Source organism: Microtus pennsylvanicus, chromosome 21 (assembly GCF_037038515.1).
Source record: "Microtus pennsylvanicus isolate mMicPen1 chromosome 21, mMicPen1.hap1, whole genome shotgun sequence".
In the NCBI taxonomy this organism is placed as follows: Eukaryota; Metazoa; Chordata; class Mammalia; order Rodentia; family Cricetidae; genus Microtus; species Microtus pennsylvanicus.
Genome location: NC_134599.1, coordinates 7,069,918 through 7,086,126, shown reverse-complemented (window position 1 = coordinate 7,086,126; position 16,209 = coordinate 7,069,918). Strand labels below are relative to the sequence as shown.

Below are 16,209 nucleotides of genomic sequence, written 5' to 3'. Positions count from 1 at the left end.
ATGTAGACCAATCTGGCTTCAAACTCACCTAGATCCACTGCCTCTGCTTCCTGAGTGGCTGGGATTAAAGGGCCTGACCACAAAGCCCAGCCTTTAAGAAAAAATTTTAAAAATATTTATTTATTTATTATGTATACAATAGTCTATCTGTATGCTGCAGGCCAGAAGAGGGCACGAGACCTCATTACAGATGGTTGTGAGCCACCGTGTGGTTGCTGGGAATTGAACTCAGGACCTTTGGAAGAGCAGTCAGTACTCTTAACCTCTGAGCCATCTCTCCAGCCCCTAAGAAAAATTTTTGACAGCCAATTTTTCTTAACTGTACTTATTAGCTTCTCAATATATAGCCTCCAAATACTTAGACGTGGTAATAGTATCTAAAGGGAAACTTGAATGCTGTTTTCTTCATACAGATTTGCATCTTTCCCCAGTCTTTTTCCTGTCTTGTCTAAATCCCAGAATGCCAAGCTTGGGAATGCTCCCAGAATGCCAAGCTTGGGAATGCTCCCAGAATGCCAAGCTTGGGAATGCTCCCAGAATGCCAAGCTTGGGAATGCTTCCAGAATGCCAAGCGAGAGATACATATGCAAGTACAGAAAGGCTCATGGTAGAACTCTAAGTATACATCTCGGTGAAAATTCCATATACATTGTAGAGTAATGCAATTGCATCATATCTATGCCCAGGAGGCTGAGACAGGAGGATTGCCATGAACTCAAGGCTAGCCTGGGCTACAAAAAGAGGCTTTGTCTCAAAAACAAACATCCCCCACTCAAATAAAGCATAAGCCAGTGTATAGTCTACATTTGCTAAGTAGTGATTTTTTTTAAAAAAAAAATGTTATTTGGGTTAGAGTTGTACCTTATTTCCTTTTTCCAGTTGCATCTCTTTTTAAATGCATTTTGAAGCTCTGTGGTTACGTATATATGCATTTAGAATGATTGCTTTTTAGATTGAATTGGATATTTTCATATTAGTGATACCCTTCCTGTCCTTGGCAACATTCCTTGCTCTGAAGACTGCTTTGCAGGGTTTACCTTTTCCCACTGTTTTTCTTTTTCAAAAAAAGACTTATTTATTTTATTTGACGTGTGTAGGTGTTTTGCCTGCATATATGTTTGTGTACCATGTTCATGGAGTGCCCACCGGATTCCAGAAGAGGTCACTGGAGCCCCTGGGACTGGAGCTACAGCTGTGAGCTGCCATTTGGTTACAGGGGAATTGAAACCTGGGTCTTCTGGAAGAGCAGCCAGTGCTTTTAACCTTGGAGCTGTCTCTCCAGCCTCCATTATTTTACTCCTAACTTGCATGTGTTCTTATTTAATGTGGGTTTCTTGTAGATGGTATATATTTAATTGTGTTTCTATAAATCAAATCTGAAAATTTCTTTTGTCTGAAGTCTAATATAATTTACATATAATGTAATAACAGATTGTGGATTTGAAGCTACCATCTTGTTTTTTATATATCCATCTTTCTTTTTTCTTATTTATTTATTTTGATTTTTTTTAAAAAAAAAAAACAAAGGGTTCAGTTTGCACTCAAACTTATTATACAGCCTAGGATAACCTTGAGCTCTTGACCTTTGTGCCTTTATCTCTCAAGGGCTGAGATCATAGGCACGCATCAAATCTACCTTCTTTTGTAGTTTGGGAGATTACAACTGGATTCCATTTTGTCTCCACCACTTCATAGTAATTATATCTCTTTATTTTGTTTACCTGCCTACTCCTTTCTTTTAATCCCCTTGGTAAAATAGATCCTTGTCTGTAGCAGATCACAACCCCAAAGGCTCTTTTTCCCAGCTTTCCTTGCAGTTGAGTAGGGGAAGACGATTATATTCTGGTTTAGAAAAGCTGAGAGGAAATCTCCTGAGTTCCTGGGAAGTGTTCCTCCCTTACAAAGGAAGACGAAGGAGAAATGGCCTCAGTCTTTTCTCTTCTGAACTGATTTCAGAGATGAGGTAACTGGCCTGATGTTTGGCCATCACAACCATCCTTCACCATGGAGATGCAGCTGTGGGAACACAGCCAGCACGTCGGTGGTGTCAGACTAGAATGCTGACAGAAATAACAACCACCTAGGTGACACTATTGAGTCATTGCTCCTGCGCTGCCCGTGGTGGTTTGAATAAAAATGGCCCCCATAGGCTCAGTGGGAGAGGCTCTGTTAGGAAGTGTATCACCAGAGGGTCAGGGGGTGGGGGTGGGTCTCTTTGAGGTTTCAGAAGCTTAAGCCAGGCCCGGTGTCTTTCTCTGTTCCTGACCCCCGTGGATTCAGATGCAGATCTCTCATCTCAGCTCCTTCTCCAGAACCATTCTGACTGCATGCTGCCGCGCTTCCCCATGCTGATAATGGACTGAATCTCTGAACTGTAAGCCAGCCCCAGTTAAATGCTTTCCTTTACAAGAGTTGCCGTGGTAGTGGTATCTCATCACAGCAGTAGAAGCCCTAACTAAGACATTATCTCTGGGCTGGATGTAGGAGATAAGAAGAATCTTAGGCTTTTCTATTCTAGCCCAAAGTTTACCTGCCAGGACCTAAGCAGCCTCTAGCCGGGCAGTGGTGGCGCATGCCTTTAATCCCAGCACTTGGGAGGCAGAGGCAGGCGGATCTCTGTGAGTTCGAGACCAGCCTGATCTACAGAGCTAGTTCCAGGACAGGCTCCAAAGCCACAGAGAAACCCTGTCTTGAAAAAACCAAAAAAAAAAAAAAAAAACCTAAGCAGCCTCTAACTACACAGCGTCTGCCACTGTTCTCTCATCAGTTTCTATGGTCCTGCATCTTGGCCATGTTTGTAGACCAAAACCTGTCTTTATGTCTTCGATGCTGGAAGAGATACCATGCGGTGTGGTAGTTAGTGACTTTGCGGAGAAGCCATTTTGAATGCATGTACTAATCTGTTTCTTCTAGTCAAGGTTTTACCTCTTACATGGAGAGCAGTGGCGGCACAGGATACTTAGAACTCGGGCCCCCTGCATTTTAGGTAAATGCTCGCATGTTAGGGAAGCTGGGCTACATCCCCTGCCCAGTTTATTTTTAGTGTGTGTGTGTGTGTGTGAGCATGTGCACGCGCCATACTCTGAAACGCTGTATACCTCCTTTTGAGACACAGTCTCTCATTGGTCTAGAGCTCACCAATTAGGACAGACTGGCAGGCCAACCAGTCCCATGGAGCCACCTGTCTCTACCTTCTTCACACTAAGAGACGAGTGTATGTACTGTTTTTGTGCATGCCCCCTCTTTTGGTAGGTGCTGTATACGGAATTCAAGCTTGTGCCTATGAGTCATGCAATGTACCCACTGAGCCATCCCTTAACCTCCCAATTCCTTTCTCAACAGAAAGGCAGGCACAGCGGGAAACAGCAGTGAGGTAGGAGTCATGATGCATGATCTCTGTGGTAAACGGCTGTGTGGCCTCAGCCTTCAAACCAGCAAACCCCAAGTCAGTCTTAGGACTGTTTGCACCGGGAGAAGACATTGGCATCAACCCATGTTTATAACTGGAGGTTCACTCTGGAGTCGTGTGGAAAGAGTGAAGCTGCTGCCATTCCAACCCACTTTAGAGATGCCGACACCTAGGTTAGAGATAGGGTTCCCCAGGGCCCTCGTCAATTTAGTGCATAAGGAGCTTCACCTCCTTCCATGCCCACAAGCTCTTCTCGCTGTTTCAGAATCTTTGCCACAGATCAGGTTGGAGTGTGGGACAGTGGGTCAGTGCCCCTGGCTTTGAACTCCAGCACCAACAGAAAAACAAAACCAAAAAAAACCAACCCTGACAAAACCACACAGATTGCTCCTCCGCTTGTAAATTTCAGAAGTCTAAGAAAAATACAGCCAGGCAGTGGTGGCCACGCCTTTAATCCCAGCACTTCAGAGGATCCACGCACGTTCCAGGTCAGCCTAGTTTGCAGAGTGAGTTCCAGGACTGTCGGGCTGCACAAAGAAACTCTGTCTTGAAAAAAGGAAAAAAGGAAGAAAAGAAAAAAAGAAAGAAAAAAGAAAAGAAAACTACAGGGAGCAGTGGAGGAGCCGGGAAGCCAGGAGTAAACCTGTTCGATCTGCCCTTCCCGTGTTCAGCCCAGACAGAATCATTCACCAGGGGAGCCGGAGGAGGACCCAGCGGTTAAGGTTGCCAGCTCCGCTTGCTCAGGACAGGAGCGGGGATCTTAGCTTAAGTTAGGAAGCTCACAAACATTCCAGTGCCAGGAGATCTGGCGCCCTCTTCTGGCCTCTGCGGGCATCAGCCCCCCCCAAATACATTTTTTTTAAAGGTTTCAAAAAGAAAAATAACACGATAGAGAAAAGAGACATTTTAAAAAGCAGCAAATATAGATGGAAACATCAGGACTTAGGGCTAGAAAAAAATTATTAGGTTAACCAAAAGCATAATCCATAAAAAAAAAAACCGATGGATGGAGCCCTTATTCAACTAAGAAACCTCTGCGCTTTGATATCCTGTGGGGAGAAGCACAGGAGAGCCACAGACTGGGAGCGGACCGTGAGAGAGCAATCCCGTCTGAAAGCGGAAAAAGACATGAGCGCAGGCTACAGAGGATGTGTAGGCATCAGACACTAGAGGCTCACTGATGAACCCTCCAACAGACCTGTCAGTCACTACCACCAAACCAAAAGTAGTGCCGGTGCCCGCCAAGTGATGGCAAGGACCTAGAAAAATTGCGTCACCACAGACTGTTGGCAAGAACTTGAAAAGGTGAAGCCATCCTTCTAAATTCTAATAAAACTCAACGTGCAATTAACCACGGAATAACTTCTCTCCCCCCCCCTTCTTTTTTTTTTGAGATAAGGTCTCTCTAGCTGTTCTGGAACTCACTTTGTAGACCAGGCTGGCCTCAAACTCACAGAGATCCGACTGCCTCTGCCTGCCGAGTGCTGGGATTAAACATGTGTGCCACCCCCACCTGACATGACTTGTTTTAGTTGTATTCTTTGGTATGAATCCCAGAGAAACAAAACTTGTAACCACATAAAAATTTACACATGGGAATCCATAGCCTCTTTATTCGGAAAAGCCCACCTTGGAATAACTCTGATGTCATTCAGTGGTTGAGGGGTTAAAGGGGTGTGTCCTGATTAATTCGGCAATGCCAACAATCCCCAGAAAACTACACAAAGAGAACTCTCCGGCCAATGTCTACAGTTACATGCCGTGCACAATTTCATTGTGCGGCATTCTGAAAACAATAATAATAAATATAAATTATTTCAAATGGACAGATTCCTAGTGGCCAGGGTCTGGAGTTGGGTAGAGAAGGGTATTTGGTGATAAAAGGTACTGGGATTGTTGGCGGTGGCAATGCGCATGTTCTGTATTTTGACTGTCCCTCCTCCAGGATCTTGCTGTAATTCTTGATTGTGTTTTGCCTAACTTTGCCCTTGGACAAATTGGGTAAAGGTTATTTGTCTGAATCATTTCTTTCAATTTCACATGAGTGCACAATTGCTCTAAAACATAGAAGTTTAATTTAAAACCAATAGCCCAATAGCGAGCAAACTTTAACAGGGCGGAGGCGGGCAGGGGTAGAGCGGAAGTAAACCTGCCGCTGCAGCAGGTAGAAGGGCTCCCCTCTTCATTAGGACTCCCTAGACCTGCTCTGCCAGCGCTTCTCCTGCCTCCTCCTCATTCTAGGGCTTTGAGACTTGGTCTGAGAGCCCCATTATTCAATTTCTGGCTACTGTTTGGTTGGTTGGGCTTTTGTCGGGGCACGTCTCTATGTAGCTCAGGCGGTCCTTAAACTCATTATATACACTAGGCTGTCTCACGGAGATTCACCTGCGTCTCCGAGTGGGGGGATTAAAGGCGTGGGCCACTTAGTCCAGCTTCGGCTGCTATTTTAATGAGCAGAGCCGTGGAGTTTTGGGGAGAGGACTTAGCTCCCTTTTGTGATAGGCTCCCAATTGTCTGTCCGCGGAAGGTACGGGGGAGGGGGTTCGGGGGCGAGCAGACCGGTCCTTAAGAATTACCACTGAATAATCACCACTGGCCGAGCACCTCTGCTAGCTGATCTCCCAAGAAACACACATTTGCAAATGAGGAAAAGGAAACTTATCGAAGCTAACTCGTAACCCAGACAAGCAGCTGACACGAACTCAACTCTATTCTACCCCAAACCCTGGAGGAAGAACAGCGGTGAGAAGACAGACGTCCCCTTCCATCTGCTCTGTGTGCGACCCGGGGCGAATTCCTGGCGCTCTCAGTGGCGGGGTTCCTTATGTGGGCAAACCGGACAATCACAAAGTCAGGTTCCCCTCGCTCTGTGAAAGCGCCACACCTAGAGGCAAGGTGGGACATTCCACCTGGCACCCCGCTGGCTGCTGTGTCTGTGTTTGAAGTTCAAACCCACAAGCCCGCAATCAGCCCCAGGGGACAGAGGTGGAGTCTCGGGCGGGGCGCCACAAGTCTAGGGCATCCCAGCTTTTGAGAACACTGAGGTGTTTAGTGGGACCGGGACGCTTGTCAGCTTGCCTGGCCAATCCCCGAGAGCAGGGTCCCCAGCGATTTCATTCTGCTTGGCCAGGGATCCACCCCGGCCAGGACGAATTAAGAGAGGGCCTGGCTTGCTTTAGAGGAGGCAGGGAAATGAGGTGACCGCTTCTCTGGAACTGCCCCAGGCCAAGGTGGAGTTGGGGTTATCTGAGCTAGCTGGGGTTACCAATCAGATGGCAGCAGTTGGGCTCAGAGAAGATGCGGGTCCCGACTGGTCCCTGGCCCCTGGAAAATGAGGTAGAGTGGCTCCCCCCCCCCCCCCCCACGCCACACAGTAACTCTGTTAGGAACGGGACAGCCACACCCGGAAGGGGACAAGTGGGAGTGCTGGCGAGCTACTCTATCCCCGTTGAGCACCAAGGATGCTAGACCAGGGCGCCCAGTTCCGGAAGACGCCAGACGCCGCTGTCCCTGACTGGCCATCGGCATTGTTAGTAGGACCCGTGCCGTAAAGCCCACCCCGGGTGGAGCCAGCTTGTCCCTCAGTACCCTCGCTGGAGCCGCCGCACCCAGAAGTGTGCAGGGGATGGTGTGGGGAGTTCTACTAAATGGGCGAGAACCTCTTCTAAAAGCTCCGCCTTGTGAGCATGAAGCAGTTGAGGGTGGTTTGGGAGACTTGCGTTATTCTTGGGGTACAGGCTGTCCCCCGCTTCCAGCTACAATATGGCCAGGGTGGAAAAGGCCTAGAGTAGCCGCGTGGCTTTTGCTCTCCATGAACCCCGAGCAAAGAACACAGTCCCAACATTCGGAATAGACCCCGCTTCCTGCGGATCCCCAAACTTCTCTCGAGGGCCCTAGCGCACCCCTTGGACCAGCGAATGCAAACGCCCAGAGAGGACGGGACTCACGCTTGGCCTCCTGGAGCGGCAGTCCTGAAGCCAGCAGCAGAAATCCCAGGACCCCGAGGAGATTTTCCATACTGAGTCCGAGCGCCCGCAATCGATCAGGGCTTAACACGCACTGCCCAGTCCCATCCACTAGTAGTCACGGTGTCAGCTTCCTGAGCCCCGCTCTGATTTATGAAATACGGGGCCCGAGGAAGATCATGTGATGTTTTAAGCAGTGTAGCTGGATCTCTCGAATTCCACCTCTTAAGAACTCGTGCTCATGACTCACTTGCCCTTGGCATCTATTTATTGACTTCGGATGTGCGGTCTTTTCATTGTGTGATCCCACATTCGTTTCTCTCTTTTCTTCCCCCCCTCCCTTTTTCCTAGTTTAAAGGGAGCTTCCTAAAATCCCATTCCGACATTCTTCGTTGTTGGTGAACGTTCATCGCAGCTGCTCAGGCGACACATCTTCCAGAATTTGGACAGCGGCACCTAGCTAGCATTCCCTCCCCAAAATAAAGGGAAGCAACAACCAAGTTTTCACCTTTTGGCAAACATCTTATCACCACCTGAAGTGTGGTGCCCTTTGTGGCTGGCATAGTTCTGTCTTGCCTTTTTGGTGAGATGAGCAATTCGTCTTTAAATGAATTGGACATATTAAACTTTTCTGTAACAAATCTTAGTTTTGTTTAGGAAGCTGCAACAATCTAATTATCTTTTATTTTTTGCCTTCCCTGATCTATCAAGAGAGGTGGCAGCCACTGGGGCATGAGTTAAAGGTTAGCTCCTGGAGATTAATTAATGATTAATTCTTCTTCTTCTTCTTCTTCTTCTTCTTCTTCTTCTTCTTCTTCTTCTTCTTCTTCTTCTTCTTCTTCTTCTTCTTCTCCTCCTCCTCCTCCTCCTCCTCCTCCTCCTTTTCTCCTCCTCCTCCTCCTCCTCTTCCTCCTCCTCCTTCCTCTCTTCCTTCTCCTTCCTCTCCTCCTCCTCCTTCTTCTTCCTCTCCTCCTCCTCTTCCTCCTCCTCTCCTGTCTCCTTTCTTCCTTCTCCTCCTCTAGAGGGTCTGGGTTCAGTTCCCAGCACCAACATCGTGGCTCACAACCACCTATAATTCCAGTTCAAGGGGTCTTACAGCGTCTTCTGGGGTCCCCAGGCAGGTACCTGCCATGTTTGTGGTACCCAGACATTCATGAAAGTAAGTCACTCATACATGTACCAATTTTAAAGGAGGTTTGTGATTCCAAAGAGCTGGAAATAGGATAAGCCGTCTTAGGAAACCAGACCAAGGCAGCACGAGGAACCCAAGGTCAGGGCTGTTGGGGAAAACGGATATTCACACCTTGTTTCATTAAGAGAAAATCATGATGTAAAGAGTTAGGAATAATTTACTGAAAGAAAGGAAACATCCGGACTCTTTGGTGTTACAATTACTCTGTTGAGGAAGGTGAGCTGTAGCCATCTTTAGAGAAGCAGCCCCAAGAGCCTCTCAGCACCTTGGATGCTGGCCCTCCTCCAGGTGGCCGCCGTCTTGGCTTTCACCGTGTCTAGGATGTGATGACTGAAGCAGTCACCAAAGGGAAACACAAGGTGGTGGCAGGCTGCATCCGAGCCTAGGGGTCACAGCTGAACCTCAGAGAGAGGTCTGGCCTCTAACTCACTGTGCAGTTGAAGCTGATCCTGAATTCTGATCTTCTTGTTTCCACCCCCTAGATGCAGAGATAACAGGTGTGTGCTACCACACCTGTGTGGTTCTGGGGAGCTAATCCAGGGTGCTATTGCTCTAGGCAAGCACCCTACCAACTCATCTTCATCCCCAGTGCTCCTTCAATTAACATTCTTTACTTTTAGAAATTGCTCAGTTTAAACTGGAGTTTTTAAGTGAGATCACAAAATCTACTTAAGATATACTCCATAACCTTTATTTTTTTCTTTTCTTTTTATGTATATGGGTGTTTTGACTACTTATATGTTTTTACACCACAGGTGTGCCTGGTGCCTGTGGAGGCCAGAAGAGGCTGTCAGATTCCCTGGAACTGGAGTTATAAATGCTTGTGAACCATCTTGTGGTTACCATGGTGGTATCAAGAGTACCATGTGGCAAGTGCTCTTAACTCCTGAGCCATCTCTTTAGCCCACAGACCCCTAACTCATAAGTAGCTGCTCAATAGTTCCCTTTAACAAATTGTCAAAACTCAGAGGCGTAAAACAACTAAAATTTATTAACTTGCTGGCCTGGAAGTCAGAAGTCTGAAATGGGTCTCAACTAGGCCCAACTAAAGTGGCTTCAGTGAAGAATCCACTTCTTTGCTTCTCTAGTCTCTGGCTTCTCACACTTCCTGGTTTGTGGCCTCCTTCCCTCTCGACATCCACCAATGGTAGTGGAATCTTGCTCACATTTCGGTCTGGCACAGGTTCTTCTGATCCTCTGTTTGATTTGCAGGTTCCTCATTATTTCATGGGACACACCAGGACGTTCCAGAACCTTTTCTGGTCTCGAGGCCAGTGGTCAGCCACTTTTGATGTAACCTTCATTTTGGTATTTGCCTTGTCACAAATTCATAGGTTTTGTGGGTTAGGATTAGATACCTCTGGGCCATTATCCTTCCTCACAGTTATCCAGAAGGTGGCTGGCAAAAAAAATAAAATAAATAAATAAATACCCTAAGATGAGAATGGTGTTGGATAATAGCCCGCGAATTTCACATACCTCTTGAAACTTGTGCCAGGGTAGGAAGCTAAGAGTAAACTCAAAGGGACCAGCTCCAAGAGAGAGGCAGCCCATGTGACTGCCAGGCCGTCATGCAGGCATTTGCACGTGTCGTGAGCAGAGTCACGATTTTCAGATTTAAGCATTAGCAGATGACTAAGAGACCTCTGCTGTGTCCAGTTCTTGGCTTTCTCCTGCCCAGTGGCTCTCTGCATGAATGAGTAATTTAAGCCCTTGGTTCTAAGGCTCATCGAGCTCCGAGCCTACTCTTTCTCCAAAATGGTTTTTTTTTTTTCCGTAGCTTTAGAAAAGAAGAGAAAAAACCACACGGGTTAAAACGTTCCTTCAAGAGGTTCCCTCCATTGCCAGCTTGTCTTCTATTATTATTTTTTGTTTTGTCTGGCCTTGAACTCACAGAGATCCGCCTGCCTCTGCCTCCCCGAGGGCTGGGATTAAAGGCGTGCGCCACCATCACCCAGCTCTGACTTGTCTTCTCTTGGGAGCAGTGAACCCCCAGATCCTGAATTTCTTGTAAGAAAACTTGTTTCCCTCTGCTCTGAGACAGCCCGCAGCTGCTCTGAGCACGAGACCCTCAGGAGTTCCTGATGGCAGGGGCGTGGTTTCTGGTGGGTTTGGCTGGGGCGTGGCTATCAGTTAAGGATCTTTATGTAAGCGGCTCTGGTACACAATAAAGGGGGCGTTCTTTGGGCGTTCCTGTTTCAAGGATGACCCGTGTCTCTGTGTGTCTTTGTGTGTTTAATTCTCCAGGCCCTTGCTCAGCTCGTGAATGGTCCTGTAGTGCAGACGCCGCAATACAGGAGTAGTACCGTACTGTCACGTAGTACAGGCGGTGGGTTTTCACAGTCTTCTATTATTACATTTTATTTATGTAGAGCGCATGTATGTGCATGCATGCCTGTGTGCCACAGTGCATGTGTGGAAATTGATTCTTCTACCTTGTGAGTTCCAGGGACTGACTCAGGTAGTCAGGTTTGGTGGCAGCACCCTTTACCTGCTGGGCAATCTGGAACCTGTGTCTTTTGTTGAGACCAATATTTCTCTCCCTCTCTCCTTCCCTCCCTTGACAGGGTCTTTCTATGTAGTTTAGGCTGGCCTGAAACTCCCATCCCTTTGCTTTAGCCTGCCAGCTGCTGAGATCACAAGCAACTACAACTGTCTGACTATTTTTAAGGCAGTCCTAACTATCGCCGGTGTGCGTATTTAAAGTCATGTAAGAACAATAGGAGTTTGAGAGGCTGGAAGAAAGATGGGTTTCTAGAGAAAGTGTGAGCTGCTTCTGACATTGTAAGTTGAGCTAACTAAAGTGTAAACACATGTGGAAAGAGAGCAGCCAGGTTGAGGGGCCACAGGAACAGAAGAGAGACTTTATTCTTCTGAGTCTGGGTCTCACACAGCCACGGCTGGCCTGGAACCTGGTCTGTAGCTGAGGATGACCTCGAACCTCTGATCCCCCGTCTCTATTTTCCAAATACAGGAACTCCAAGTTTGTGCCACCACATCCAGGTTTCTTCGAAGCTGGGGATTGGACTTAGGGTATACTAGGTGTGCTTTCTGCCGGCTGAGCTGCAATCCCAGCCCTAAGAAAAATAATTTGAAAAATAAAATATTAAAACACGCTCTAGGGTGATGAACCTCAAAAACATTGTGCCAGGTGAGGGAAAGCATACATAAAGGTCACATAATTCCATTTATATAAATACCCCAAATAGACAAATCCATGGGAACAAAAGGAGGGTTGGTGATTGCCAGCAACTGTGGGGAAGAGGGAATGGAGCGACCAAGGGATTGGGAACAGGCAGAGGTGCTGGCTGGACAATGTTGGGAATGTACAAGTAGCTATTGGCTTGTTCAGTTTAATCAATTAATATTTTGTTTTGAGAGAAGGCCTCATGTAGCTCAGGGTAGTATTGAACTTGCTATGTAGTTGGTAGATGAGGCTAGCCTTGAGGTTCCCCCCTTCTCCATTTCCCAAGTGTTAGACCTACAAGCTTGCCTTACTATACCTGGACTTGGGCTGTTTACTTCAAAGTGGCTAATTAGGAGACCATGGAGATGGCTCGGTGGGTAACATTGCTTGTTGTGCAAGCAAGGACCTGAGTTTAATCCCCAGGATGCACACAGAAAGCTGGGTATGAACACATACCTGTACCTTGAGAGCTGTGGTGGCGGTGGTGGAAGTGGAGGTGGTGGTGGAGGTGGAGGTGGTGGTTGTGGAGGAGGTGGTGGTGGTGGGTTGGTGGTGGCGGAGGTGGAGGTGGTGGAGGTGGTGGTGGTGGGTTGGTGGTGGCGGAGGTGGAGGTGGTGGAGGTGGTGGCGGCGGAGGTGGAGGTGGTGGAGGTAGATGTGGTGGAGGTGGTGGAGATGGTGGTGGAGATGGTGGAGGTGGTGGAGGTGGTGGAGGTGGTGGAGGTGGTGGTGGAGGTGGAGGTGGAGGTGGTGGAGGTGGAGGTGGAGGTGGTGGCGGAGGTGGAGGTGGTGGCGGAGGTGGAGGTGGTGGCGGAGGTGGAGGTGGTGGTGGTGGTGGAGGTGGTGGTGGTGGTGGAGGTGGTGGTGGAGGTGGTGGTGGAGGTGGTGATGGAGGTGGTGGTGGAGGTGGTGATGGAGGTGGTGGTGGTGGTGGAGGTGGTGGTGGAGGTGGTGGAGGTGGTGGAGGTGGTGGCGGGGTGATGGTGGTGGGTTGCTGGTAGTGAAGATGTGGAGACAGATGGATCCCCTTGCTAGCCAGTTAGTCTAGCCAAAATGGCAAGCCCTAGCTTCAGTGAGAGACTTTGTTTCAAGAATTAAGGGGAGTAATCGAGTAGGACACCTAGTATCCTCCTCTGGTGCAAGTGCAGGCCATGCGCGCGCGTGTGCGTGCACACACACACATATACACACACACACACACAAGGTTAAAAGTGTTAATATTGTCATGGGAATCTCACATCGATGAAATTAATGAATTTTATAGGCCGATGAGATGACTCAGTCAGGAAAGTACTTGCCTCATAAACAGGAGGACCCAACTTTGATCCCCAGACCTGTGTTAATAAGGCAGGGGTGACGGCGTGCTTGGAAGCCCAGCACTGGGGAGTCAGCGCCAGGTGGATCTCCAGCCAAGCAGACTAGCCTACATAGCAAACGCAGGTCAGTGAGAGCCTGTCCCAAAAAAGAGGTGGAGGTCAGCGGAGGAGCGGTACCCAACAGGGTCCATTGTACATGTGCACAAACACATGTCACCCCCCACATGCATCTACACACATGTATGCAAAGAGTGAACATGGATGATTCATCATCAATAACATCGTCAATAACAGCCTTGACCAGCAAGGGTTTTGCTAAATTGAGGAAATGCAGGAGTCAGGCTCCTATTGGTCAGGAGGCATCAGCCAGGTGGAGAAGTATGTTGGATGTTCTGATTGAACATGTCAGGGTTCACAGGGTGGCATAGGCGGAGGGGCTACAGGTCTATCTGGGAGGCACTGCTTGGCACAGATATAGGTAAAAGCCACAGAAATTAAAACTCCTGCAGCTACATTTTAAAACGAAGCTGTTGGGGCTGGAGAGATGGCTGCTCTTCCAGAGGATGCAGGTTCAATTCCCAGCACCTGCATGGCAGCTCACACCTGTCTGTAGCTCCAGTTTCAGGGGATGTGACACCCTCTCAAAGACACACATGCAGGAAAAATGCCAGTGCACATGAAGATAAACTTAAACATGAAGCTGTTGCAATGGCTTCCTTAATGAGATTTTCCTTTAGCCCATGCAAAGTCTTTGCTAGCCAGTGTGTGTTTTACGGCACACATTAGTTTAGGTCTGCACACTGTAGGTACTCAAAAGCCTTGTGTCTCAGGGGCCATTCTCTTGGACAGCAGTTCTGGAGGGACACCGGGGGCTTCCTGTGGCGAGGTGCTTTGAGATGCTCAGAGAAAATTGTGGAAAGCTGAGCCCAGAGGAGTGGTGGGGACAGAGGGAGTGCAGTGACTGACCTGCTCACAGAAGAAGCCAGCTAGCTTCCTGTGGAAAGGGAGTGACCCCAACAGATGTTTTCATGCACCTCTGGTGGTTTTTCCCTCTGATTTCTCAGGAGTGGATATTTAAAAAGAGGTAACAGAGGCCAAGTTCCCATCACACGTAATTGATTTAATGACCACTCCCACACTCGACTGCCTGTCTCCAGCACTCTTCAAAGTGGAAATGAATCTTGCAAAACTCAGTTGTAAAGCTTTTGATCTTGGCTAGTCATTAGTGTCTTGCTCAAGATAATATTTCAAGGTCACTTGGTAAGTAACAGTCTCTCAAGCAAGGGGCTTTGGGGGTGCGGAGCCCTGCCTACAACTTCAACAACAATTTTATTTTATTTTATTTTTTTGGTTTTTTGAGACAGGGTTTCTCTGTGGCTTCGGAGCCTGTCCTGGAACTAGCTCTGTAGACCAGGCTGGTCTCGAACTCACAGAGATCCGCCTACCTCTGCCTCCCGAGTGCTGGGATTAAAGGCGTGCGCCACCATCGCCCGGCTTCAACAACAATTTTAAACTTTGTTCTGAAATAACCTCAAACACACAAGAAAGTTGCAAAGCCAACACAACAACTCATGCACCCTTTGCTCAGACTTGCCAATTTTAATAATTCACCATACCTGCACACATAATTTACATGCATGCGTGCATGTGCGTGAAAACACACACACACACACACACACACACACAAACACATACACCAATTTTTAAGGAACTGTAAGTTGCAAACATTATGCTCTCTGTGCTCATCTTTGCTGGCGTTCCTGAGGTGGAGGATGTTCTTGATGTTAGCACAGCTCAGTTGACAAAATTGGGGAACGTAACATCAATACAGTAATCCAATATTGCCAATCCTCTTAACAACATACTGAGCAATTTTGCCCTACCCTATCCCAGCCAGGACTGTATCCAGGGTCATGGATTGGATTTAATTATGTCATATTTATCCCTTTAATCTGGACTACTGTTACTGCAGCCGTTGTATTTCATGACCTCACCCCTGGTAAAGATTAGCTTCTGCAGCATGCTCCTCACTTCAGAGAGGTCTGATGACAATATTTAGGTGCATTTGGGGGCAGGAATACCACACACGTGATCTCACTCCCTTTGTAGTGTGTTGAATATCTCAGTAGCCTTTGTATTATTTTTGTTCAATAAATTAAAGATGATAGGATTTATTTATTTGTTTGTTTGTTTGTTTGCTTATTTATTTATTCATTCATTCACTCATTTATTCATTCATTCATTCATTTATTTATTTATTTATTTATCGCAGGATCCCAGGCTGGTCTTGAACTCGCTGTTTAGCTCATAGTGAAGCATTTGCTACTTGTGCCAGGTTTTATTCAGTGCTGAAGATCACACCCAGGGCTTCCTGTAAGCGAGCCACACACTCTACCAACTGAAAAAAATAAATATGGCATAGGGCAAGACATAGAACCAGGGACAGATTGTTGACTGATTATTAAATCGGGGAGACTAATTGTCAATAAGGAAGGACATTTTATTTCTTGTTTACTCAGTATATTCATGCTTTGTGGCCATACAAATTAGCAAGCTGTTCTGATTTCAGTATATATAGGGGACATTGAAAAGTGTTGTGATTTCATGAGGCGAGGCTTACACAGTGCAATGAAATATTCTTGAGTTCGCATGCAGAACAGCACAGCACGCCTTCTGGTTACAGCAGGTTCGTTTCTGTGAAAGGCTACCTTCTGCAAGTGTTCCACCCTACCCTCTACTTTTCACAGTTTTTAGTTCACAAGGTTGGGACAGTAACTGCCTTGTGTATATATTTACCTTCTTGTTAATAGTCTTGTGCACATAAAGCCGACAGACCTTTAGAGCTAACTGGCATTTCCCAGCAATCCTTCACAGGATGGAATAGGGTGAAAGTTCGCTCAAGGCCTTTCAGTTTCGCCTAAATATGGACATGGAGGGTAAAGAAATCCACTTGGCTGGAGTGTGCTCAGCTGCGTGGACCGAATCCAGGTGCTGCAGAGCAGAGACGTCTACGCAGCATGGGAAACTGGGCCTGGCATTGCCTCTGCCCCTCGGATCCTGCAGGGTTTTGCCTGGGACCTGGCCGTGCTACCTCATTTCTCCTCTTTCCCACCCCTTCTCTATGGATGGAAATTCTAGTCA

The 16,209-nt window shown here is 47.4% G+C and overlaps 1 protein-coding gene across 1 annotated transcript in view; it reads right to left on the bottom strand.

The window, feature by feature from the left end:
- Gpnmb (glycoprotein nmb) overlaps nt 1-7,639 on the bottom strand; it is a 29,161-nt gene extending 21,522 nt beyond the window's left edge. Inside the window, exon 1 of the mRNA XM_075955698.1 lies at nt 7,357-7,639. The gene's annotated coding sequence lies outside the window, so the exon portion shown is untranslated. The remainder of the gene's footprint in view (nt 1-7,356) is intronic.
- Between the last annotated feature and the right edge of the window lie 8,570 nt (nt 7,640-16,209).